The sequence below is a fragment of the Cygnus olor genome, chromosome 7 (assembly GCF_009769625.2).
Source record: "Cygnus olor isolate bCygOlo1 chromosome 7, bCygOlo1.pri.v2, whole genome shotgun sequence".
NCBI lineage: Eukaryota > Metazoa > Chordata > Aves > Anseriformes > Anatidae > Cygnus > Cygnus olor.
The window spans coordinates 6,630,410-6,657,356 of NC_049175.1; the positions used below are offsets into that span (position 1 = coordinate 6,630,410).

The 26,947-nt window shown below is 42.4% G+C and overlaps 1 long non-coding RNA gene across 1 annotated transcript in view; it reads left to right on the top strand.

The window, feature by feature from the left end:
* LOC121073297 overlaps positions 1-26,947 on the top strand; it is a 300,964-nt gene that overhangs the window by 216,024 nt on the left and 57,993 nt on the right. The window contains exon 7 of the long non-coding RNA XR_005821600.1: positions 19,751-19,902. This is a non-coding gene — a long non-coding RNA (uncharacterized LOC121073297). The remainder of the gene's footprint in view (positions 1-19,750; positions 19,903-26,947) is intronic.

A 26,947-nucleotide genomic window follows, 5' to 3' on the forward strand; every position in this document is an offset into this window, starting at 1 on the left:
CTCCTTAGCTTTGGTGAAACTCATCCCTGTGCAAGAGGCATTTGCATCACTTCTCCTGGATGCCAGATTTCCAATCCCGCAGGGAACAATGGCACCAGGAGGAATAGTCTGGAGAGAGGGGGCAGAATATTCTGCCTGAGACACGATGGGTTTTGTGTAGTGGCAAATACCTGTTATGTGCTCTGTAAAGGGATGAATTTTGTGCAAAGGAGCAGTTCTTGCACACTAGCAAACTGGGTCTGAGACTGGTGAAGGTATCAAAGGAGGGGAGGCTGACAAGTAGAGGAGAGAGACATACTGATGTTAACCATCACAGTTTCCTTCAGAGCACTTAAGGTTGGCAGTAAAGCCCAGAATGGAATTCCCAGTTTGGAATTTCAGCATTTTAATCTGATGTTTGTTCAAGGTTTTAGTGATATGATGGCAATGGAAATGTTAAAATTTTATAAAGACTCAAAGTAGAATAAAATAGGAGAAAATGCATAAAACACGGATCATGAGCTTCTTGTGAGAATGGCAAAACTCATTGTGCTTTAAACAAAAATAATCATAAAACATGTATGAAAAGTGTAAGCGAATGCTATTATTTTTCTCCCTTCCTACAGTATGTCTTTTAGACCAGCTGGACATCTTCAATGCAGTGAAAGCTTACAGTTGCATAAGAATGGCATGGTGTGCTGTGAGGCACTAGAAGAAGCACTAGAGAGCAATGTGTTTGACCGCTACCCTTTAAGCATTTGAAACTTTGATTCAAACCTTGACATGAACTTCAGATGAAAATAAGTAAATACTGCATCTTTCATCCTAAAGTTTTCACTGATGCTCATCGTGGAGGTGTCCATTGTAACAGCTAATGTAATTGTGTGTTTCCTCCTCTGATAAGGACCACGGAAACAAAATAGTTGATGGTTAAGAAAGTTGATGGGGTTGATGGTTAAGAAAGAAATGTATTTCTCAAAGTCAGTGCACAAAAAGGCTCACAAAAGCAGAGATTTGTTCAGGTTGGGAATGGTGCATTTTCAGATCAGTGAGTAAAAGCTTGGGCAGAAGCTGATCGGAAAAAAAGAGCCCATAGATTCCATGAAATGAGCCGCTGGAGTCATCGTCACAGTTCCAGGTCCAGTTTGGCACCCACCGTGGCTGCACCTGCTGGTGCCATTTTGTTGACAGGTACAAATCACCAGCCATCAAGGAGAAAACCATGAAACAGACAACAACTGGCTCTGATGGTATGAAGTAATTAGCTAGCCCAGAGCTCTAGGCAGCAGTATCTAAAAGGAAGCAGGTGGACCACCAGGGAAGCCTCTATGTTTGCTGTGTTTTGTTTGTTTGTTTTTCTCTCCGAGTACAGCAGTAGCTAAACAATGCAAAGACATTTTGCAAAGTGCTTGCAAGAGAGAACCTCCCAAGGGTCTGACAAACCCATTGCGTCCTCTTCTTATTTAACACACATCTTTCAAAGATCTACTCTCCTTCACGGAGTTTTTCCACTTGTATTCTGAAATCGAATATAGTTTTTCATATTATATGAATATACTGATTGTAAACTGAGAAAGATGGAGTTCATGTGTGATGCTGAGCAATGTGAGCTTTAGTTTGGTGATTTGTTTGTAGCTAGGTGGCTTTTTTAGTGGGTGCTTGTATAGGCTAATTAGAAGAGTCTGGCTCACGGCCAGGCTATTTCTTCCTTAAAGATGTGGTAGCTCTACAGCATGTTTGGAGCAGATTTGGCTTTCAGGTTCAGCCTGGGAATGAATAAATACCACAGGTGGCAGAATATGAGCACAGAAAGTTACCTGCCTTGTTGATAAAGACAGACTATAAATCCTAAATGAATGATACTGGCACTTCTGAAAAGTCAGTTCTGTTCCTCGCTGATTATCAGAGACATTTCACCAAAACGTCCAGCAAAGCTGCAATCAGAGTAATTGCATAACAATTGCAATCACAGGCTTGTTTGGCCTTTCTGGAAGCAGAACAGCTATTTGTTATACAGCTGTGGAGAGGTTTGCAAATGCTCTGGCAGGACCAAGTTTGTTAGCGAACCATGTGGTTTGCTGAAAAACTGTCTGGGGTTCAGGAGTTAACATATGGACAGAAATGCACAGGCTCTACTTTAGCGGAGCCTGGTGAGACACAGAGCAATATCCAAACAAATCCCAGCGTCTTGGAGGCAGAGAGGGAGCCAGAAAGCTTTCTAAACTGAAGTCTCTGGAATGGTTTTCCCTCCCACTGCTTTCACTCCCCATAGGTACATCATGTGTAGGAGGGGGGTGAGGCTAAGCAGACAGTGGGTGAGGAAGGACGTGCAGTTGTGTCAGCGTGCAGGTAACGAAGATCTCCCCGTTCACCCTGTCCTGGGACAAGGGAAGAGCAGAACTCCTGCAGGTGAGCTCCAGGCTGGCAGCACCCCACCCCAGGCAGTGCCATCCCTTCTGTGTCTTCAATGCGCTCTGTGCGGGCACGGTGGCTGTTAGCCCCATCTACCCACTTCCCTCCATCCTGTTGTACCTCTGCTTCTCGTGCTTATTCTCATTTGCATTCTCTGTTGTTTTGTGGCCATGTTATTTTTTCCCCACTGGCCTTGCTCCTCTTTGGAGATGTTCAGTGTAAATCTACAGAACTGAATCAAATATGGGTTTGGCACTTAACTGAGGCTTGGACAACGCAGTTGCCTGGGTTGCAAGGCCCGCTCTGAGTCTGCAGGGCTGTGCGTGGTTTCGGTGAGAGATGCTGCTAGCAGATGGACAGAAGGAGCCCCCTGCTGCTTCTAACTACAGCCCCAGGTGCACAGCATGGAGGTCCAGCTGTGAAAAGGTTGGGGTCAGTGCTCTCTTCCCTCTCCTCAGTGACTCGAGGAGGTGCATACATGGCTGTGACCATGGGGAATGGCTGCGTGGTTCAGTGGGCTTCCAGCCCTCCCCTCTGCACCTCTTGCTGGCTTCAGAGGGGCAGAGCTGCAGGAGTATCCACTTCTCTTTGTACACCGAGGCAGCAGGGGGACGTGGCTGTGTAAAGGAGCCACGGTGACCAAAGTCAGCATCTCTGTCACTGGATAAGAGGAGGGACAGGACAGTTGTCCCACGGATACCTTTGAATTAGAGGGAGTCTCAGGATATTGCAAAATGTGGGAACAGTGAAGGACTGAGAAAGTCTGTGCTTCCCGAAAAGTGCAGCATTCAGCTGCATTAGCTTTTCTGTGAGCCTCCTAGTGTCCTCAGCCTTGCCCAGAATGCTACATGATTGCCTACAGGTGGAAGTGAAAACATTTTCCAGGCTTCCCCCACAGAACATAGTGGGGACAGGAGAGATGCGGAGGATTCTGAGGGAAAGTTGATGTGGGAGTCAGGCGGACAGCCTCAAACAGTCAAAGGCTCGTCAGCTGCTGAAGAGGGGTAGCTCTTGCTTCAGAGCCAACAGGCAGCTGGGTTAAACATCACCCTCCTGGTTCCTACAAAAGGGATGGGTGAAAATACAGCGGCAGGTGAGAAAGCTGAGCCTGTGGTGTCTGAGAGCGAGAGGCTCAAAGCTGGAGCCAGAGAGGAGGCAGGAACCAAGCCAGCAGGAACAAGAACGAATTGTCGAGGCAATCAGAGCTGAAAGCTAATCTTTAGCAAGTCTGCAATGTGGACGAACATCAGCGACTTTGGCAGGGGCTGGGGCCTTACTCCCTGAAGGAAAAATAAATCAAATGTGTGCAGGCTGGCCTTGTGTTATCATCAGGGAAGATATCATAGGGGTGTCTTCTTCATGTTATTTGTTGCTCCAGGTCGAGGGTCTGACACTTTTCAGGGATAACTGTTAATTGACAGGGGGTTCTCAGGTCTCTTCGGGCTCCAAAAGGACTAGGAAGGTAATCTGTTGTACAGGGGAAAAAATACATGGTTCCCCAGCCTGCTCTGGGTAGACATCAACATTTTGGGAGGGACAAAATGTCCTCTGTTCCTGTTGCCAGGGAACTTCAAGACACAACTTCTACAGCTCATTATATTTTTCAAATTATCACAAATTAAGGTATTTTTCAATGACTGATGCTTGGCCCTTTGATCAACTAATCTTATGACGGAAGCAGAATGAAATTAAATCTTCAAATAGGCAAAATTAGCTATATTTCATCTTTTGCTGCTCTACGGCAGCAATGATTGCAATGAGTTTGGGAGTCCAAACCTTCATTTTTAACCCTAAAGAACAAAAAGCCTTTATACCACATAGAGGAAGTCAGAAGCAGAGATGTGTGGAATTAAAAGGAAAAAAAAAGCCTCAGAGGATAAATGGCACAGTGAATTATGATTCATGCAGCAACACAGGTTGGAACTCGTCTTATGCGAGAAGTGATCAGGAAGTAACAAGCAATTAAGGATGAACCCAGAGCATGCCTGCAATTTTGATGGCAAGAGCCAATCCTCAATAGGCATGTTTATTTGTTATAGTGAGCACGCCGAGTTCATTTTGGATGCTGCCGCCTGAAGAGCATCGTTCTCTTCCTCTCTGACTCTAGCATAAGCACATAAGAAAATGGTCTTGAATGAGGTTTAATATTTCAGGCAGTGTTTATCCAGTTTGGAGTGATGTTATCAGAGCATTTTGGCATGTGCTGGCGCCCTAACAGATTGTACAGCCCCACAGAACTCCAAGAAAAAGGAGCTGTTCCTTCAGATTGCTCTCCGTTAGTTGACGTGAGCCAGGCAGCTCTTCCCCTTGCATCTCATCCCAAGATCTGGCTGCTTTTTGTCTGCCTCCTGCGTACAGGGAAGGTGATGGTGTGCTGCTGGGTGCGAGGGTTGCTCTGGATTCAGACCGAGCTGCTCTTTCATTTTGGGGAATTCATTATCAGTTCACGGCTGTACAGTGGAAATGTAGAAGAGAAGGCAGGTCTGACTTCTGTTCCCTTACAGGCTTTGCCTAGTCACCTCCCTTCACGTGACTTCTGTAAGATACTTGCTGAGACCAAGGGGAAGTAGTGGTCCATAATATGAAAACTTAAAAGTTCCTGTGATCAGTCCTGTACAGCCCTGCTGCCCTTACCTGCGCTGGTCACACAGTGTGAAGTTCCCACAGTGCATCAGCCGGTTTGCTGCAGGAGGCACGAGCGTCCCAAAACCACATTCTTGCTCTAATCAGGCTTTCCTGAGGTCATGTCTTGGCTCGTTGTCTCTGATGTTGTCCTTTGGCAGGTTGACTGGCGTTAATGATCTAGGAGAGAAGGTTTTCCACATCCCTTTTCATTAACACAAGTTCCTGCTCTTTGTAAAATAGCATTTCATTGTTTTTAGAAATTCTGCAGTTTAATGAGGCAAAAATTCTTCTTCAGAGTGACAGTTTTGCTAGTGGTGCTGTTTTTTTTTATAATGCTTTATATCCTTGGGGTTTCTTAGGTTGGGATAGACTAGAAGTAAAAAAGCAAAAAGCAGATAAAATTTAACAACTGCCAGGCATTCGGCTGACAGAGTAGAAGGCAGTGTGGAGCTATTGTTACTTCTTTTAAATATTGGACACTTACATATTGAAACAGCCAAAGTCAGAACTTCAACACAAAAACTGGCTTTGGGTTTTTGTTCGTTGTGTTAGGTTGTGGGTTTTTTTCGTTTGTTTGTTTGTTTGTTTTGTGATTCATTCCTCCCCAAATACTCTGAACACTTAGGCTGTTTAATACTGATAGGGAGCTGAAAGCTTAAAATTAAGAAAGGACTTACCCTTTCTTGGTCTTTAGGTCTTGCTACAATATCCAGCCTGTGTCCATCATACTGGGGTGTACGAAGGCCACTGGGGGGACCCATACCACATGAAAGGTGAGAGAGGAACAGGGTCAGGTGTGTGGACAGGCACTGCATATGGGACAGGGGAAAGCCCTATGCTCAGTGATTTATTTCTTTTTTTCCTCTGGTCCTTGTCACTACAAGCATTGCACTGCATGAGGAAAGTATATACTGCAGCAACGGGAGTGAGAGGCAGAGGCTAGTGGGAAGGCTGAAGCCTTCCTCACCCTTCCACTAAGCCTGCCTGACTGCAGGGTCAGCTGTCCCCACGGCTTGTGCAAAGCCCACAAACAGTTAAAGAGCTGCTAATGGCATCCAAAAAAATCATCCATTTGATCAACTCTGCAGGGAGAGGTCACTAAGAGAGGAATGTCTGCAGCACCAGGCCCCTCCCTGGAGGTGCCTGTTTAAGGTCTTCCTTCCTTCTGCTTGTTTCTTCCTCCAAGCAGGTGGGATGAGCAGGGACCGCAGCAGCAGAGGTGAGCACGGCTCCGCTGCCACCCTGCTGGGGAGTCCTCGTCCAGTCCCAGACTGGGGAGGTGTCTGCATCTCCCACCGCCCTCTTTGCTACGTCATTTGCACAGGATAACCAAATGAGGATTTCAGTAATGAGTAGGAATCTGTTTCCTGTCGTTTTGTTTTGTTGTTTTGCCTGTGAGTGGGGTGAGCACTCTGAGTAGCGAAGGGCAGTCACGTACCTTGCTGCGGCGCTGCGCCCGGCTCTGCCAGGATGCGGGGCACCGCGGGGCTGTTCCGCTCTTCACAGGCTTACGTCTTCGCTGGCCACGAGAGGCCTCGTGCACTATAGGTATACTTTGGGACCCGCTCCATATGCTTTGTTGACCAAGGCTGTTAGCTATTACTGTGACAGATATGGTACCCAAAAAGAATATGAACGAACAGCAGTGGAGAAGTGCCACTATTTCAGAAAAGCATTCATACTGAGAAATTTGACGACAGGGAGTGCTTTCTCCAGGCAGAAAATTCCAGTAACAGGGAGAGCTTGGTTTTACTGGGTGTTTTTCTTTCTCTCCGTTTTTGTTTCAGAACTCATTTGTTTCATACTGATTAAAAGCACAAGCTTTGAAACCAGCAGAAATGATTTACAGTTTGATTCTTTAGAATAGTAAAATCAATCAAAATATTTTAAAAATAGAAGATAATAACTGGAGCTGCTCATCAAGATTTAGGACTAACTGCAGGCTTGATTGAGGACTCTAAAATTAGCTTTTATTTTATTTTTCATGTAGGCATGTGCAAAGCACAAGACAATAATTATCAAGCTGAATTGTTGCTGAAAAATGACTTAACTGGATCTTTGTAGTAGATTAAAACAGAATGTCTTCTGCTGTAAATCTCTTCAGCAAATGTTCACTTTATCTCAGGTCTGGTAACTTGTTGTGTGAGGCTGTTTCCACACGATATCTTGCAAGGTGGAGGCCATGCACGTACTTCTATGTCAGTAGAAATACTCTGATTTACAGCAGATGATGAATTGGCTCTACACTTATTCTTCATTAATCCATTTCCATTTCTCCATGGGTCTAAAAGCTGTTGAAAACTGGCATCAGCAAGCAAGCAAGTCTTACTGCTGCCCTGAGCAACTTGTCATTGCTCTTCCTGTAATTTTTATCACTTGCGAGCAAGGGATGGAGCCAAGTGAGAGACAGAATGGGAATGTAAAAGTGTATTTGCCTTCCCTAGTTTTTTTCCCACTTTTTTCTGTGGGAAAGCTCCCCAGTATTTCATGGCTAGAAAACCCCTGGAAAGTCTCCATATGGGCAGTTTGGTTTGCACTCTGTCTTTACCTCAACAAATTGCACCCAATTTAGGTGATAAAATGTGTTTTAAAAAGTGGTCATGACAAAAAGGACAAAGAAGCTGTGATTATAAGAAGTTAGATCCAGTCATCTCTTTTACTTTTTAATCTAAAGCATCCAACATTGTTCCTCAATTGCAATCAAAACCGGAAGTCTTTCTGCACCACATTTTAAAAAAAAAAAAAAAAAAAGTACGTGTCTTCTAAGGTGAATTTTGTGCAGAAAACCTCATAGGCACCAGAAAGGGTAGTCAAGGCACTGGGTCCCTCTTCCAATTATTTGTAACACTGGGCTGAAGCGAAGTCACTTCGCTGTCAGCAGCTCAACTGCAAATACATAAATGGGTCATCTGCATGCGGCATCTGTGCATCGGTTCCAAATGTAGTTGCTCCCCTCCCACAAAATGTCAGTACTTTATTCAGATTGCCTCATACTGTATAGGAGAAAGGTGGGGTTATGAGAAGAAAGAAAAAGTCAGTTGCTTAAAAGAAAAGTAGAAGGGTGTTTCACAACATGGTGAATTGGTAGGAATTTGTCCAAGACCCAAATTGGCTCTATTATTTTGTTGACTTTAAATGAATATTAAATAATATATATATAAACATTTAAAGATAAGCATATGAAAACATTGCCAAGCTTGAACTGAAATTTCTGTTACCTCCTAAGCAAGACGTACTTTTAAATGGAGAAAGAATTAAACCTCTCATTTTGGAGGCATCAAACTAAATGTCTTCATTTGGAAGTATTTATGTCCAGGAGTTTCTTCTGGAAACAATCTGATCAATTCATAACATTAGCAAAACTGTTCAAACTATCCAAATACCTGGTCATGTATTTTTCTTCATAGGAAAATTCTGAAAATGTTTTCCCAGCTGAAACAGTCAGAACTTTCTTATCCTCCGATGACCTCGAAGTACTGGGTGGCTCAGTCTTCTCTTTCATTTAGGTCTGAGCTGCTTCTAAATAGAAACTGCCAAACCTAGGGCTGTTTCCTGAACCATAAAGTACATTAGTCATCAAAGGGAGAGGAAACTTTCCTCCATTTGCTGAAGAATTAATAAGCAAAGTGCAACGAAGGTTACAATTTAAGAGGCAGGAGCAGAGCCCTGGTTGCCTGGGAACAGGAGGATGCCTTTGGAAAGCCACGCCAGGCTCACCCGGAGAGCGCCCTCACACACAGCCCAACACCCAGCTTGTCCCTTTCAGAAACACGACTTTCCTCGTTGCTCTTTATCAAGACTCTAATGAGTTCTGAGATTCATTTAGCCTTTACTGCATAGATCAGCAGGAGGACATATCATGTGGTATTCTCTAATTAGAGATGGACCTGAATCGAGGTCCCACATGCAAATGTTGAAGAAATGAGCCAGTATTCAGATTCATAACTGCTCCTGTACTTGTACTGCTGACCAAACTGCTTAGGAGTACTCAGACCTGGGTCAACCGATGTAACTAGAGCAAGCAGGTTTCACCAGAAGCCGTATATAAGGTAGGGCTCAGTTTAAAACCTGCCTTTCATCTTAACCAATCGGACTTAAAGCAGTTTGCATAAAGTAAGGTCTATTTCTTGTCTGCAGCAAAACTAATATCAAATTCTGTCCTGTTGCAGGAAAACTGAAATTAATCACTTTATTAACATTGCCAATGCATTTAATTTTCACGTGTGTTTTCCATGCAACTTCAGCAGCAAAGCCATGTAAATAATATCCTCTGCATTAAAAGGACCTTTGGAATTCATATATATACAAAACCTCAAATCGGTATGACATTATAATTGATCAGAAGCTGTAAGGGGCCTGGTTAGTAGAGCACTCATAAGGTCTTACAAACATTCCAGCTATCCTGAGGCTGTGATCCTGGGTGGGTCCAGCCGCAGCTCCATCCAGGCCAATTGACAGCTCCAGAGGGGCCAAGTTGTTCAGCCAAGTGTCACGGCTGGTCTTTTGTAGGCGTGCTGAACTCTGGGGACACAAACCTTCACCTCAGAGTCAGGTGACGCCCTGCGGCAGGAACCACGCGTGCACTGAGACACTGGAGTCAGCATTGCAAGATGGAGCCCACCTGTGGGCTGCAAGGACCGGGTGAAAAGATGTGGATCCCCCAGGTTTCAGAATCACAGGCCTCTGAATGTGGTGACTTATCTGAAGAAAGAATCCAGAATTTGATCCAATGCTTGGGTAAGAAACCCCAAACCCAACAGCTTCTCTGAAATGTGTCTGTCTTCTACTAATATTTCTGCATCCTGCAAATAAGAGCGGAAAATGCTTTGTTTTTGCCAAATGCTCAATTTCCTAGCTTCTGAATAGCAAAAGTAAGTAGACACAGAGCAGCATTTGTCAGTGCCCAGGCCTGGAAGGAGTTAGGGTGTTGAAAAATGAGTAAAAAATAAAAAATAGAAAAACATACTACTTCAGAGGGCAAAAGCGGACAGATTCAAGATACCAGCCTTATGCATTCACTGTTTGTTTGAACCTTTCATTACCACAGGTCCCCCCTGTGTCAGGTGGAGATAATGCATTGTTCCTAGCTATTGTGACAGCTAGTGCTTTACCAATTGCTTTGATGTCTTTGAAGGAAAAAATACTCTGTCTGCCTAAATTTAGACTGACAGAGCATTGTGAATCAGGTGCAGGTGGCTTTGACCAGATTCCTGTAGAGCCCTTTATTGTGTGAGGCATGGCTGTTTTATCAAATATACCTTTTCTTTTCTCACAGCCTCCCAAAACACCACAAGTTCCCCCAAGATGTGACACTTCTGCTGAGAATTGTTTGTCCTTGCATAACTCCTGTGTGTGCTGAGAAATAGGAATATTTCATGAGAGTCTTTATGCCTGGTAATTTTATCAGTTCTTATCAGGTTGCAGGGAAAGAAATGGCAGTAAATTGGATGTCTTACCTTGAAAAGCTTTCAAAAGGAAAACGTGACATGGTGAATAGATGCCTGGAGGGCAGGGTTTTTTCTTCTCAGGTTATGGGAACACAGACAGGTCAATATGACAGAGTTATGTCGGTATTCATGAGCCAACATTCCCTTTGCCTTGAGAGCTTGCTGTAATGGCTGAGAAACGTGCTCCACTGTGGTGGCTAAATGGCAGATTGTATCCACCATTGGGGGCCGGGGGAATGGGGACAAGTGCTGAATACCAATCCAACAGGAGCTGGTGATTGCTGCAATTTGCCGGTGGCTGTGAAGGGCCCAAGATAGGTGGCAAAATCTTCCCATTTACTTCTTTTGTTTGTGTGCCTAGCATGGTGCACGGAGATCACTGTCTGACAGCTCTGACAAGTAAATAATTTCCTCGTGGCATCAGGTCACGTGGCACCAGGCCTTGTGGCAAAGGTAGGAAACCCTCTAACTGCAGCAAAAACATCCTGGAACCTTAAAATGGTCCTTCCCAAATAAATAAATGAAGCTTTGTGTTATCAACCTACAGAAGTAAGCAGGGGGGAATCCCATGAGGATAGGCACTTCTCCTAGATGGTCTACTCGTGTAAAATCTGCATGTTAAAATTGTGCAAACATTCAGCAGTGATTAGACTAAATGCTTTTCCTTATTTGGAAAAATAAATATATATATACACTATGTTAAACACTTCCATTTCATTATTTTTTCTTAGCTCTTTTCAGTACTGTGGGACCGATTCTCCAGCTGGCATAAATCAACATCGTTAGGCCCAGGAGTAAAACAGCAGTTGAGGCCCAAGAGCTTGGTAGGGATGGCTCCGTTTAGCCTTGCATTTAGCCTTGTGCTTGTGGTTGCTTTTCCCTGTATTGTTTTTACTGTGCGGATAAGTTAGATTTGTTCCTGAGCACCAAAGAAATAAGCATGTCACATTTAATATGAACAGACTGCTTACCGTTTCTGTAGTTCCTCATATCTGAGGCTCTCACAGCAAATTCCATGCTGCCACAACTTGGCATGTTGTGGCTCACGTGCCATTGCTTGTGCTTGCTGAGGCAGCATCCCCAGTCAGCGCTGGCAGCAAGCAGCTAGGAAGGCGGCATTGATCTCAGCCTGTTTTATGCACTGCCTGTGCCCAGATCAAACCTTCCAGCCCTGCAGTACGGCAGGTCTTGCTGTTCTTAATTGGCATATCAGAAAACAGAGCCCAAGAAGAGCCACCTAGCCTGCCTGATCCTGTTTGTAGCCTAACTACGGTTATATACCTGACTTCATGAGCTGCATTCTCTGCTGCTTTGCTGATGAAATAACCTAGTGAGTAGCAGAACCAAAAAGAAGTCACCTGCTTCAAACTAGAAATAGGTACGTGCACAGTAGTGTACATGTACAAACTATGGACTGAGTGGCTCCAGTTTTGCCTTATTTAGATGGAACCCTACTGGGGATCTTGGGTGAATTCAATGGATTCAGGATCTTGTAATGCCTCTGCCTTTGAGTGAGGTGCAGAGGGACTGCGCAGAGCAGCTCCCTGGGGCAGAGCAGCCCAGTCCTTCCCATGAAGCTCTCTTTGCCAGACATGGGATGGGGATCGTGTCCCAGCTGACGTGTGGGGTGCTCTACTGGCCATAAGCATCCCACAGGTAATGTCTTTCCAGTTAAATGTGTTATCATGGCACGTAATTTGCAGACAGATGATTAAATTTTTTTTAATTATTATTCTTAGGCTGCACATAGAGAGCAGTGTGAAGAGCTCTTGTTGCTCCAAGCCTGGATGTAGTTGATGAAAGTAGCCTTTATAAGGGGAAAACACTGCCTGCTGACACTGAGGGAAATGCCATGTAATGCCCAAGGAGCCGCCCGTCTCTGAGAAAGCAGGTGATGGGTCCTTTGTAGGGGTACCCTGTATCGCAGGGACACCTGCTGGATCGAAACCTAAGTAACATCTGGAGGAAGTCAGCCAAGTGCTCTGGACCATTATTATGTTTTGAAATACAACTAAGAGCTCATCATTTTCTTTCCTCAGTTAATTGTACTGCTCTACGTCTTTGTTAAGTTTCCTAGGCAGCAGCACATATGAGCAGATGATTAAAAATTCACTTTGATTTACATGGTAACACAGATGACTGACCTTGTGCCGTAACATGGCACTAGTGGAAATGCTGCATCTACAAGATAGCCTGTTGTTCCTGCTGCCCCTGTGAAGAGCCTTGCCTCATTCATTAGGGCGGTTCGGGGCTCCCTGGCCTCCTCTGACCAGAATGTCATCTGGAGCTGACACTATAGCAAAGCCTAAGAAAGGCCATGTATTTTGCTCTGTCCTGTGAGCTGAGCAGCATATTACTCCTTGCATACTGTTATGTCTGGGGACAGTCAGATAAAACTGAGAGGCAACATTCTATCTCCCTCTGTGTTTCCAAGGGGCAAGGAGCACCCTTAGGAGCAAATGGCAGGAACAAACCTTATTCTTCTGGATCAACGCAGACAGTAAGCCTGGTGTCTACCATGCAGAGCCGGCGACACTACTTTGTGTGACGGGCATTTCTGTCCTGGTACCGTGGAGCTACAGAGGAAATAGTTGTTAGTACTGGCTTTAAGAGATTTACTCCTTAAGCATTTAGGAATGATAAGTCCACCACTATGTATCGTCCATCTTATAAGGCCATCTTCATTCTGAACTCTCAAGTATGGCGGTAGTGCACTCAGGAGGAGTAGCATTTGGGACTGCTAAGGACAAAAAGTGTTTTGTCGTTTTTCTTATCTTGACCACTAACTAGGCACCTTTAACTCACTCCTGTAGCTGTGGTAGTGTATTGGTAACTGTGCAACTGATGATACCAAGTTGTTATCTCTCTGGGCCTCTAGGGCAGTTGAGGTAAGCTTTCATGTTTTCAGTTCTTTCTATACTGGTCATTTTGCTGATCGTCAGACAGTTCAAGTTCCCACCTACCCGGACCATTTCTGATTGATCAAAGAGCAGTGATCTGTAAAGTATTTAAATTTATGGCCCCAAACATTACCTCTGCGTTTTCCTGTACTACATGTATTCTGTAACATTATGTAAATATTTAAATACACAAATTATATAAATATGCAAAAACAGTGGTGTTTATCTTTGAGACAGGGCAAATAATATCTCAGTTATATAATCCTGCAGGATCTGTAGCCACAACTGTAGGCAACGCAAGAGTTTTCACTACTGTTTCAAAACTGGCTTCTGAGTGTTTCAGAACTACTAATGCAGTGTTTTCAAAAACAAGCATGAGATTCTGTAAGGTAATGCTCTTAATGCCTCTGTCAAGAAAACAGTCAAGATACGATGTCCCATACTGTGGTGCAAGAGTTAGAAATGTGGGGCTTGGGGTGATGGGACTTTCTTAAGGAGAATGGCATTGTCTAGGTTGGATTTCAGTCTTACTGGAGAAATTTGATGTGCCAAGGAGAAGACAAACTCATTTTGCTGTCTTCCCAAAGGGAATTTGGTAAAATTACAGTATAACTGTAAGGCTGGTAGCTGAGAATCATGGACGTCATTCTGTGACAGCAAGTGGATGTACATACATATCTATTAACGCACATGTATGTAATGGAGGTAAAATCCATTGTGTATTATTTCTCCATTCCCCTCCTGTGTTATTCTTCATCCATACTGTAGATCAAGGGTAGAGAAACCCTTTATACCATTGAGTTCTGCAAACACAGCTTCTGTGTTCAGGTGTTGACTATCAATCTTTATAACTTAGATTAGCTCTCAAGTCCATGCAAAGACAAATCTCTCCAATCTTCTTCCTTGTCACCACTATTGATGAGCACCAGTCAGAAGATTCACTTTCTGTGATAATGTCATTCTGGACGTTTGTTTCAAGCTTTCATGATGCAGCACCTCTCATGGAAAATGACAGGTGATAGAGGTTGATGGTGCAGATACTGTTTTATGCTGAACAGGAATTCTGGAATCAAACTTCTGGCACAGTCCTTTCTCAGTAGTCTCTCCTATAATAAGAATAGGTAAACGTGGAGCCTGTGATTTACTAATATTTGCTGATGTAATACACTTATTTATTATTTACATCTTCAGTTCAGGAAAGCGCCTGCCTTTAGCATTGCTGCTAAATACAGCAGTGTGTTGAGCAGCTGCACAATCCGAAGTGGTATTTACAAGCAGGTAACCAAGCAGAAGAACTCAGTGCCTTAGCTAGCTCACTAAGCATAACCGCAGATCTGTAGGCAGCAAAATTCCAATGCTTTTGCCAATAAGCAGATTTGGGTAGTATAGAGACTGTAGAGCTCATGACTGACATCAGTTCAATGGCTTGTGACTCTCCCAGTACAGCAGAAACATTAACAGTATATGTAGTTATCTGTTCACTGAATCTACAGCTATTTCTATCAACACTTGCAACCAGAACCTCTGGTATAAGTAATTTCTTATACCTATCGCTCATTTGGAGCACTAGGACATACGGTCCTAGTGCCATTTCATGCAGTGCTTGCAATGAATTTCTCTTGCAGGACATCCAGCACAATTTCCGATATACTGTATGGGCACACAGTGGTAGCAAAGTTTTCCCTGTCTATTTGGAGTCTGCTGAGCACGTGTCTGCAGTATTGTAATTTTCCATAGGCTACACTTTAAACCCCCATCTGGAACAGCCACATAGCTGGAGCAGTGCTTGCTGTACCCCTGCTTGCTGTACTACTTCTGCCATTTCACTTCTGACATTGCTGACTCTGATTAGTGATGGCCATAGCCTCTGTAGAGTTGAGTCTGATTCAAGCAGTAAATCCTCTCTGATGTGAGGTTTTCCTCTGTAAGTGATCTCAGCTAACTTTGTCTGCCACATTTCCAAACTGACGTGACAATCGGTTCTCCTGAAACTACAGTATAATCTTCTGCTCATTTCCCATAGTCTCTTTTTAAGCTGACAAAATTTCTGGTGTTTGTCTACAGCAGTTGCTTTAAGTACAAACCAACATCATTATTCCAAGAGTACAATGTCATATTCATTGTCAGCTTGGGAAGGTGTGTAAAGTACACACTTGCCTTTGGCCCCACTTGTCTGCACTTTCTTCAGAAATGTCCCTGGCATTAATTGCGAATGTACAGTATCCAGACATCCTTGTTCAAGCAATAGAAATGGTAATAGTCTCATCCAAATTTTTGAAGGATGGCACGGTGGGTTTGCTGGGGATTGTTGCAAAGTGCAGACAGGAAGAGGAGACTGAAAAGTTTACTCAGGTACAAAACAGCAGCAGCAGCAGTAGTGTCTGTGCATGCCTGCAGTCAGGAGAAACATACAGCAAATGTGCGTGGAGAGACTTGTCCGTAATGAAGACTGGGTTTCTGGTATGTTTTCTTTATCTCTCAAAAGCTGAGCAGAGAAAATGCCCCACTTTACCAAACTGTTGTAAATTATGGGAGATGTTCATTTAAGCACAGAAAAGATGAAAGCCCACCAAATCGCCCTAGAGCTGTTAGAAAGAGGACGGACAATGGCAGTCGATTCCTTTGAAATTTGTACAGGCTGGTTTGGGATGGCTTTGGGCAGAAAAAGAGCTTGGCTGGGAGGCGGAGGAACTCATAGAGCCACCTTTCTCCTGACTATAGGAAGTAAAATCTATTTCTGTGGGATGAGCTAGCTTGCAGTGGCAGAGTGAGGTCAGCCCTGCTGAGATGGAGCCCCTGAGCCCTCCATCTGCAGAGAAGTGCTTTTAGCGGTGATACTAAAAAGATGTCCAGATGCTCTTCTTGTTTTGCATTTTCAGGCTGCTGCCAAACCAACTGGGAAGCCATATTGTATAGATGAGGCAATTCATCTCGTGGATAAATTTGTGTGTAATTCATAGCCCGTGCCTTTATTTCCCAGCAAATTCTCTTCTAAAGGTCAGACCAGAAATTTGGGAAGGCATTCTGCCTCTCTGAGGGACAAAATGCAGCCTCATCTCAGTTATGGCACCCAGTTGCTTACCCAGACTGTTAAGCTGGATCCTGTTGGAGAAGCAATGTTCAGCAGGAGAGAGTTTAAAAGTAATTAGTAACAGGGGAGGTAAAGAAGGTAGCTTTAGTAAAAGTAGAAAGTAGTGCATGCTAATGATTAGCTGTAGAGATGGCATGTAAGTGGAAAAAAAGAACAGTTAATTTATCAAGATAAACAATAAGATAGTTAAAATAAAGGAGAATAGAGAAAGAGATAATTAAAATCCAGTATTGTTAAATATAAAGCCAAATTTTGCAGTAGCTAGATGTTTGTTTTTTAATAGAGCCCTACTGAGCAATTGACGGTATGCAAGGTATTGGTAAAGAGCTCCTGGAAGAACAGGGAGCCGTTAGTGTAAAGATATCCTTTAGGACATATTTGCTCCACATATAAACAAAATTGTTTTGCTTTTATTTTGCCATCAGCATAGAAAATTGCAGTATGTCTGTATTAGTCTGCAGGTGAAGGTTAAAGGATAAAGGTTATCTTTGTAACCTTTAACAGGACACAAGCTGGGGGTAAGGATGTGATGCTGGTGTAAATCAGGAGTAAATAAACTTTTGTGCACTACATCTCACTTGTGTGAAACTTGTACTGGTATACAGTGTGAGTGATACATAAAAAGTATGTAAAATGAAGTATATAAAGCAATGAATGTTACTGTGCTACAATAATAAGCAGAGGAGCTGGGAAGTGGAGAAGACATGAAAAATGGAACCAGGTCATCTCTCCAAGATTGTGCCCAACCAACCCCCCCCCCGTTTTTTTTTCCTTTTGCAATTAAACAGAACTACCTTACCAATACCATGTTGTGTGGGTCAAAATTTCGATGAGATAGAAAGCATGCAAATGTTGGTTTCCTTTATAGACACACCCTTTGTTGTACACCACCATCATGTGCCCAGCAGCAGCTCTCCATGCTCCAGGGTCTTTTCCTAATGGTTAATATAAAAATTAATGTAAAAGATGAGAGGAGAAGAAAACTTCAGGCAAATTATTTGAGTAATTAGCTAAAGGAGAGGAGATAGGGCAAATGTGAAGTATTTTATTTGCTTTATTATTTCTGTAGATGTGCACACTGGTCATGCAAGGAAAGAGATTGATCTAGAGTATCTCTGTGTGCACAGGTGTTTTCATCGTTTTAGAGGTTTTGTTACATGTTGATGTTTTCAACAGTTACCAGGTCAAAAAGGGGAGAGTGAGCTACTCCAACAAATAAAGGATCAGATTAGTGTGCACTGGATTTGAGTAACACATTTGTAGTTACCTTACCCCTTGCTTCAGTCTGCAGTGAAACAGTGCCACAGTGCTAATCTGGTGCATGGTGACATGACGGGGCTGCTGGTTCCTGTCATCAACTGCTTTAATGACTGAAGATTACTGATACTGAATACAGGAGCAGAGTTTCTGATCCTTTTCTTTTTTTATCCAAATACACCAGTTTAACAGATGTATGTCTTGCAGCAGTGTCTGTGCACACGAATATTCAGGGATAAAACCAGAAAGTTTGTCTGCCATTCTCAAGCAATTTGTGTGAGGTCCCAGCTAGAAGGAAAGCTCCAGCAGCAAAAATATCTTCGTGTTCCCAGGCACGTCTACCTCTGGGACACTTGGGATGTTGGCATTTTTTGTTAGAGCCAGAAACACTTTCTTTCAACCTGTTTATTTCCTGTATTCCAACACGCTTTTTCTACCATGGATATTTTCAGGTTTATGTTTGACTTAAGGTTTTCAGTTGATATAGGAACTGTTTTGTTTGTACGCTGAAAGTCTCTTTTATCTTATACTCTCAAAATTGCCTGAAAAACATGGAAAATATCACCCCTATTTTTTGGCCAAAAAAAAAAGATGACCTGAATGCGATTAGATGGGTTATCCATGACTATTTTACCAGCCTCTTGCACAATTGAGGGTGGTAGTTATATTTTCTGTGCTACCTTCAATGTTACACTGTGATGACAGACAATAGGATTTCAAATATTCCTTTTAGACTGAGAGATTCCTTCCTGTCTAATATTGAGAACATGTGGTTAGATTTCATATTAGCCAAAAAAAAAAAAAAAAGTGAAAAATGGATATTGTCTATTGCAAGAGAGTAAGCTGGGTAAGGAAAATGGGTGAAGAGGACCCAGGAGCATCACAGGGAACTTGCCATAAAGCAAAAAGCATCTGCGCAGATAAATGAATTATCTGCAGGGTGTTCTTCTGTAGGGTATTTCTGAAATTAAGAAATTTAAAAGGGGGAAAATTCATCTACAGATGAAGCCAAAGTTCAGGGGTGTGTTAGAGGTGTATCTGCCATGACAACCTTCATGGCTAACTGGAGAATGCAAAATGATTTAGAAGAAAAAAGCAAACTCCTCAGTGTTGTCTGTTTCATTGTATGTTTGTGTGCCAGCAGCCACTACTGCAACCACTTTATAAACAGAAAAAGCATAAAAGATTGTGTCCTTCCTAACAGGGTGTCTACTCTCGTTGTATCTGGCAGCTTGCCCTAGTAATGCTTCCATGGCAGAACTCTAATGGGAAGCTGAAAACTATCCAGAATTTGGTTTATGTTCATTTCTAGCATTTAGCATTCAATAAAATATATTGGAGGGCATATGCTACTATAATTTTTTTAATGCTGTGGAGCCCACCGAAAAGAAAATAATTTTTCCCAGGGTGACAGATTCTGTCCAAACCTTGTTTCACTGCAGCAGGCATTGCCATGGTGGGACTGAAAGTGAATAAGATCTATTGCAGGCTACAGGTTTGAGGAGGAATAGTGTTTTCATTGTTTGAAAATTAATAATGGAAGGGTTTTCTGCTTTAGATGCTAATATGTGTCAGCAGCAAAGTAAAAGATGTCTTGGAAAGTGCTTTTTCTGTAGATGAAATGTATTGTAAGAAAACATGTTTTCCCATGTTGCAAGAGTAAGTGAAAGAAAGACACTGTAATATCATTTACATTTATATATCACTTTTCATTCTGAAAGAGGAACGGCTGATTACAGTTTACCCTGGGCGGGGGAATCACTTCACCAAGCACGGAAATGCACTCACCCCAAGAGAGGGCTGTAGCAGGTGTTTAACAGCAGACAGCAGAACAGTGTGAATACAAACCTTGCTGCCAGGTGAAGTTCTGCGCAGGCAAGGATGTTGGGTGAAGGCTAAAACCAAGCCTAAATTCTTTGAATTAAAGAAAAATTGGATCCAGATTCTGCTCACCTTCTTCAGCCTACAGCTGAACCATGGTCATGGTTAAATGCAAACCTCGGATCACTGATTTTTTTATTTATTTTTTACTCACATAGGTTCATTCCACCACTTCTTTCTGAGCACTACACGGTGTTTTCCCTCACAAAGGAGAAGCAGCAGGCACTAAAGATGAGAGCAAAACTGAACCAAGTCCTAAAAGTGGAGCAATGTGGGTCAAAAGCAAATCAAAGACCGTGTCACTGGAAAGGTGATACAGCTGCTTCTCTAATGTGTATTTACTTTTGCTTCCTTTCCTGCTTTGTTTGCCTCCTATTATATCTCCTCCTTAAGTACTTTCTTACCCCATTTCATGCAGAGGCTGCACAGATTCTTTTTCTAGCATTAAATCACGTAACTGGGATGTCTGGGTATCCTCTTCAGGTAAGATACTCAAAGCCAGGCCAGCCAGCACAAAAGAGATCTGCTCCCCAGTCAACAGAAGCATCAAAACAAATGTCTTAAGTGTACATTGTTTGGTTGCTTAGGTCAAAATTGTGCAAGCCGTGTTTTGTTGCTTCTTCGGTAGGTATAAAGTACAAGATATTTGGAGCAGGAGGTCAATTTCAACTGGGATTGACAGATGTTTCTAGTAATAAAAGGCATCCGTGAGGTTTTAGAATTATTTATGTAGATAGTACTGCTTGGTGTATTCTAAGCAATCACATAAAAAATCTGTAGATCTGAAATGTCTGGCTAATTGCAAAGATAATTTTATGCTCGCGTGGCCTCTGAGTGCCTGGGGCCAGTGAGGGTTGGTTTGCCAGGTCAGAGCTGCAGGTGGGCAGTGAGCTTTGGCCATACCCTTCTTTGTTCCCAGCACTGAACCTGACATGGTAGCATGCTGCTCCTGCTTTTTACCTACAGAAAGATTGCTCTTCTTCCACACATCGGAACAGTAAAAAACAGGTGAATGAGCCACATCCATGAAAAGGACTGCACTCTAATGGCAATGATGTGCTGAATTTAACATCTTTTTCTTTTCCTATAATCATCTCCTAAGTTAGTTGCCTTTTCCAGTAACAAAAAACTAATTTGCATTGATGTCCAAACTTTGAAGATCTTCAACTGTGCACATGCCAAAATTCTTAGTAAAAACCTATGTTGTAAATGACTTTTAAAAAGTCCCATAGGGAATCAATGACATAATCAGGAAGAGACAGAAACCCTGACTCATCTGTTACTTTCCTGGTGTGCTGTTAGCTGATGGATACTTGCAGCCACAATAACCTGCTCCCTATCCTAACTGCCGTGTGCTTCCTTCAGGGAGCTGCATATTTAGTCTCTTTCAACTCCACTTTAGTACACACAAAACATAATCAAATTCAACCTAATATCTGTCAGGAAGGAATAAAATGAAAATTACAGCTAGGTACTCAATTTACAATAATTTATGGCATTACTGCTGTGCTTACTGTCTTCCAATGTGCGGTTCTAACTCTATGAAATTGAAAGCTTTGTTTGTTATTTTCCCCAGTTTTGCTCCAGTAGGAATTAATGCATTGCCTGGAGGTAATGAGTTTTCAAATAGTTCAAGAATATTTATTTTTGTTAAATCCCACTCTGAAAAGGTAAAATGCATGCAGCAAACAGGTAGAAGTCTTAAAACTTCTTCCCAAAGTTCTTACCTTTCTTTAACCATAATTGAATGTTTCCTTGCTTTGGCATAACTGTGAGAAATGATCCATAAAATGTGTGTGTGTTCACCTTATTCACAGCACTACCTGCACTGAAAATTACCTCTGGGGAGGAAGAGAGAAGGAGGGAAAGGAGTCGTAGCTCTCTTCAGCAGTAGGCACAGCATTGGTCTTGGTGTGGCTGTCACCATCGCAAGAAACTCATGCAGAGCTAATAAAAGGGAAAAACTCCTTTCCTCTTCCTTCCCAGGAAATCAGGGCCTAATCATGATAAAATATCCACTCTACAAAGTAAAGCTTTTATTTTATTTTATTTTATTTTATTTTATTTTTATTTCATTTTATTTTATTTTTATTTCATTTTTTATTTTTTTTTAATGTCAAATTGTGCCAAGATATGGTTGGCAGCTTAGCATCTTCCCCAGTACTCACTTCTGGGAGATACTTCTGTGCTTTCAGTGATGAACCGATGTGATGCAGCTCATCCTGTGCGGTATTGGGGGTGGTAGGTAAACTGCTGTCACTTTGGGAAGGTTACCTGGTATTTTCAGTTCAGCGTACAGCCAGGAGTTTCCATGGCTGTTATAGAACTGTCCTTACTTTTAATTCCTCCCTTTACAACTACAGAAGTTCCCTCCTGCTGCTTTTCTCATCTGTTCATATAGGTGGGGTTTGGTTTGGTTTATTTTGTTTTCTCAACAGCAGTGCTGCTGCACCTCACATACTAAAGTGAATTTATACTCCACCACCGAACAGGCAATTCTGGATGTAGTTCAAACTCTGAAATCTGAGTGTGTGGGAACAAAGAACTGAAGGTAGTAGTTTGAGTGCTTGCTTGAGTCTCTTCAAGTGAACCAAACAACAAAGAGGTAAATTACTGAATCTATGTTAGCATGAAACCAACACTTATCATTACAGTTCATTACCACCATAATTTTAATTCGTTCAAAGGACACACTGATTTATTTTGCTCTTCCTTATAAATCCAATGATGAATCCCTTTCCATTTTTGCCAAATTGAAGTTTTATTTGGTCATAATTCCTACTGATGAATTGGAGGACTAATTTCAGTAAAAAATGAGGATTGGGAAAGTGATGATGTAAAGCCCAGTATACATCTTAATATTGATGGCAATTGTTTTGTTATCAGTTATCATTATTCCTATGACATTAGGTCATTATAAACTTTCATGTGTCACTGTATTGAGAGAGAATCATGATTTATATGTGGGGTATTTGATAACTATAACAGCAGATGAATCCAATTTTAGTTACTTGTTTTATTAAATGAAATGCTCAAACTTAATGTAAGGAAAGGTTATTTTTTACTGAGAAGAAGCATCAAGCACTAACGGTTTGTTTATCACTCCTGTTAATGACATGATGTGTTCTGACAGGTCCTTTACAACTACTGTTTCACTCTAACTGGTATACCATTTTTTCTATGCTGTACTTTTAAAGGTGTAGGGAAGTGATAGCTAGGGTTATTCAAATGGACCATTTGATAGAAGCTTTTTGTTGCCGTTTTTAAAGCTGTTTGGTCAAAATGGCCAGAAGATTCATAAAACAGCTTCCTTAAAGATCAGACAGACCCATTTAGCATGTGAGAGTCCTCATCTAGTGATGACTGGTGTCACTGGTAGTAGATTTTGTTGTAGGTCTGTTGTAGCATTAGGAGTCCTAAACGCAGGCTATTGACAATCCTTTGCTTTGTAAGAAAAAGCCATGAGCTCTTATTAGTAGTTTTTAATTAAGGAAGATCTATTTGTTTTCAAAAGTTCTCTTCTGGTAAGATGGAAGTTCTTCATTCCCAAACCTTTAAGAAAATGCCGATGGTTTTCTAGAAGTCTCTGCTACTTAATATTTAACACATTTCAGTCGTTGCCTCAGTGCCTGTGCACAGGAGAAGTTGATGTGGTCTGAAAGTCCAGGATTATTGCCAGCTGGGAATTATCAGCAGAGCAGTGCCCATGCTGCAGAGGAAGAAAATAAATGCAGAGGTTATTAATAGGTGAGAAGTTCTTTCCATCTTCCCAGATTAGCAGTCAGTCAGCCTTAAAACATTTGCATAAGACATAGTGGTGAGGCCACTATGAGGCCAAGGGTCCGGTATGTCACCATGGAATATTGCTGTGGTTTGTAGCAGCTCATGAGGAGGGACAGGCAACGGAGCATGAAGCCGCAGGAAAATCCTTTGCAAGCTCTCTAAGCAACTGGAGCTCTGAAGCAACAACATATTAGATCATATTAACAGTTGTAATTGCTTAGTAAATACTATAGGTACACTGAAGGGCATGCAAATAGTCTAGTTCTCCACAAAAAGCAAAGAGTGCTTGAGGTGTACCTGAAAACCTGGTAATTCTGTGATGATAACTTCCAGAACACAGACAATGCTAGTGCCTAGGGTCTTTCTTTAATTGAGTTGAATTTCACTGCTATGTGAAAGATTTGACTTTTCCCACTGGGCCAGTAGTGATGGAGAGACCTCCTTATTTTTTCTCTCTGACAAAATCTTTTCTCTTTTATTACTTCTGCTGTCATGAGATGTGATTCCAATAGTGCTGCTCTGATGAATATAGAGCCTCTTAAGATACAAAGCAAACCTTTTTCACATGAAGTGCCTTCTCTCTCCTTTTCTTACTCGTTGGTCCTGTTTGTGCCTTGTCGCTCTGGATTCTGGGCAGAGCAGGAGAGGTCTACGGGCTGCTGTAAGCATTCAGCCACAGCTCAGGACGCGCCTGCTTTGGGATCTGCCAGGATGTAAATGTGCTGTGCGTTGGCATTGCTGGTGGGCACAGCAGCAGTGATGCTCAGGGATATATCTTCCTGATCTTGGCAGCGCCTCCCTTCAGAAAGCCTGGATCTCAAACCATCCAGCTTTGTGCGGGTCTGACAGGCAGGAAGGAGGGGGAGAAGGACTGCAATCCCAAGACCACCAGCGAGCAATTATTGTCCAGAGAGAGGGGCTTAAAACCCAAGGTGAAAAAACATTGCAGTGCTGTAGTACGTGACTAATAAAGGAGACAAACATTGTCAAACACCCACAGTACATTTATAGGCTTTAAGTTTTGTAAAGTGGATTAGAGACATTTGTATTCATTAAGGAGATGAAAACCTTTTCTCTGCAGCTCAAGTATTTTATTTAAAAAGTTTGAATTTTATGGGTGGTAAAAGAACCATAAACAGAGCAATGAAATGGTCAGAGAAAAAATGGCAATTGTGTAAACTGCTTTTAAAAGAGACAGAGCATTTCTTCTTCTTAAATCCCCATTTAATGGATTAATGTATTATTTAAAAAGATAGATGATATACATGATGGGAAAAAGCCCTGGGACTGGGATCTCTCTCCTCTTTCTCTCCTACTTATTATAATTTGTCTCTCAGTAGCAGTTAGAGGCACTAACTGAGACTGAGGCTTCTGTGAACACTGCAGAGATGCAGTCCCAGCCTGCAGCAGGGCCACGCTGAGTGAAGTTTGGGTGAGGGAGGGAAAAAGGGAAATAGGGCCCCCGGTTTAAAAACAGCCATGACAGTCACAGGCACTACTGATGGGAGGATGCAGAGCTTGAAGCAACCCCTTTGTCTGCATGGCCTGGTATGGGTGGTGCTACCAGAACATCCTCCTTGTCATCTTATTTACTCCCTCTCCAGGTCATACCTTCTCTCTCCTCTCCACTTTTCCCTCCCAGTATCCCTTTTCTGCTCTGTGATTTCTCTATCCTTGGTTCTCCTTCCCTCCTCTCCCAACAGCTCCCTGCCTGTAGCACTCGACTTCCTTCCTTTCCCCTTCGGAAGCTGTCAGGCTTTTTCCATTCCACCGTCTTCTCATCATCCACCCACTCCTGTGGCATCACTTTCGTATTATTTGGCAGGTTTGAAAAAGGGTGTATAAAATAAATGACATTTATAACCTGAACATATGAGTAGTTTGCTAAAGATCTTAATTACTTGACAGAAATAAGCTAATCAAGAAGGTTCAGTAAGAATTAATTGTGTTGGGGAAGCCTGGGATATTTTTTCATTTTTTTCTGCACCTGATTGGGCCTTCCAAATGAGCTGGCAGGTGTCTTTTTAGCAGGCACAGGAAATTGAAGTTTAAAATAGATTGGCTGTAGAAACAGGGTACTTTTTTTTTCTCTTTTTGTGAGAGCAAAAGAGGAATTTAAGTATAGTCAAGTTACTGTTCTGAGAAGCATTTATTGGAAATGTTGTAGAAACTCCTCTTAACGCTTGCAGAAGCAGAGTTAGGACTTGCACTACTTTTTTAAGGGTGCACTGATGGTTTATGGCATACCAAGATATGATTCACTGTGAATCAAGTCTCCAAGCAACTTCCCTGCTTGAAACTACTTTGGGGGAGCACAGTTCAGGTAAGGTGCAGATCTGAAATGACATTTTGGGCCTTTACTTGACCCACGAACTCTGAAGGTGCAGATCTGACAACCCCAACAAAGGTAGCTCTGTCTGTCCCCGCCAGCCCTTCTCTGTACAGGATTTCATCCTCATTTCAGTGGTAAGCTGTTTCCTCTCACATGTGTTTAAACAAAGAGATAGAAGGCAGCATATTTTGCTAAAAAGTAGATGAAAGTGAGGATATTTTGTGTCTGTCCATGAAAAGCAATTTTAAATGTATAACAGAAAAGTACTGATCACATAGAAAGAGATGTCCAAGAGGTTTCTGGTGTGTGTTCCAGCTCCACAGCACAGGCTCCCTCTGAACATGTCACAGAATCTTTTAATCCCTGGGTTAACCATCCTTAAAACTGGGACTGAAACATTTTCTTTTCCATTTTGTGTGCCTTGTGTACCTAAGATGTAAACTTGCTGGTAAACAGTCTGGCTCTTGTCAGTCCCTCATCTTCTACCTTACTTCTGTAATGAAATGGGGAAACTTTATGAGAATAAGGAAAGCCATACCCTCTCAGTGCTGTTCTTTCTTTCCTCTACTTGTAATTTCCAGGATAAAATGCTCTCCAGACTTCCTTCTGACTGCTGTGCATTTGAAGTAAAAGCACAGATTCTGACAGCTCTCTCCAGCAAGGAGGGAAGACTCAGGGCCAACTCCACCCTGAAGCTAAACCAGGGATATGCCCGTTGTTCATCCTGCTGCTTTTGCAAAGTAGGTTTCTTTTTGCAGTTCTCTGTGATTATTCCCAGGGATCTTCTGTTGCAGGTCACAAACATATGTCAGCTCAATGGTCCTTCAGTTTATTTTTCTCTTCCTGCAAGGTAACCATTCATCCATGGAGTAATTTCTTTAAATGAGGCATTTTAATCCAAATTGCCAGTTAATACCTGCAGGGCCAGCTTCCCTCCTGATCAGCTCTGGAAATTAAGGGAAGCTTTGAATGGTGCCATAAAGTTTTGCTTGCAGAAATTCTGAAGGACTTTTGAAACAGAACAAAATTGGAAGGGCAAGCTCTGAAGCTTCAGACAAAATGCAAAACTGTGGGGGAGAGGGAGGAGCAGGCGTAAAGCAAAAGATTTTTGGAATCAAAATACCGGATTCGCTTTGTGTTCAAGCCTCTTGGTTTGGTTTCTGAAAGATACTGTGAGTAAAAACTTGTTCATTAACTTAGAATCAGCGTCCTGCTTTCTTGTGCCTTTTTCTCTAAAACT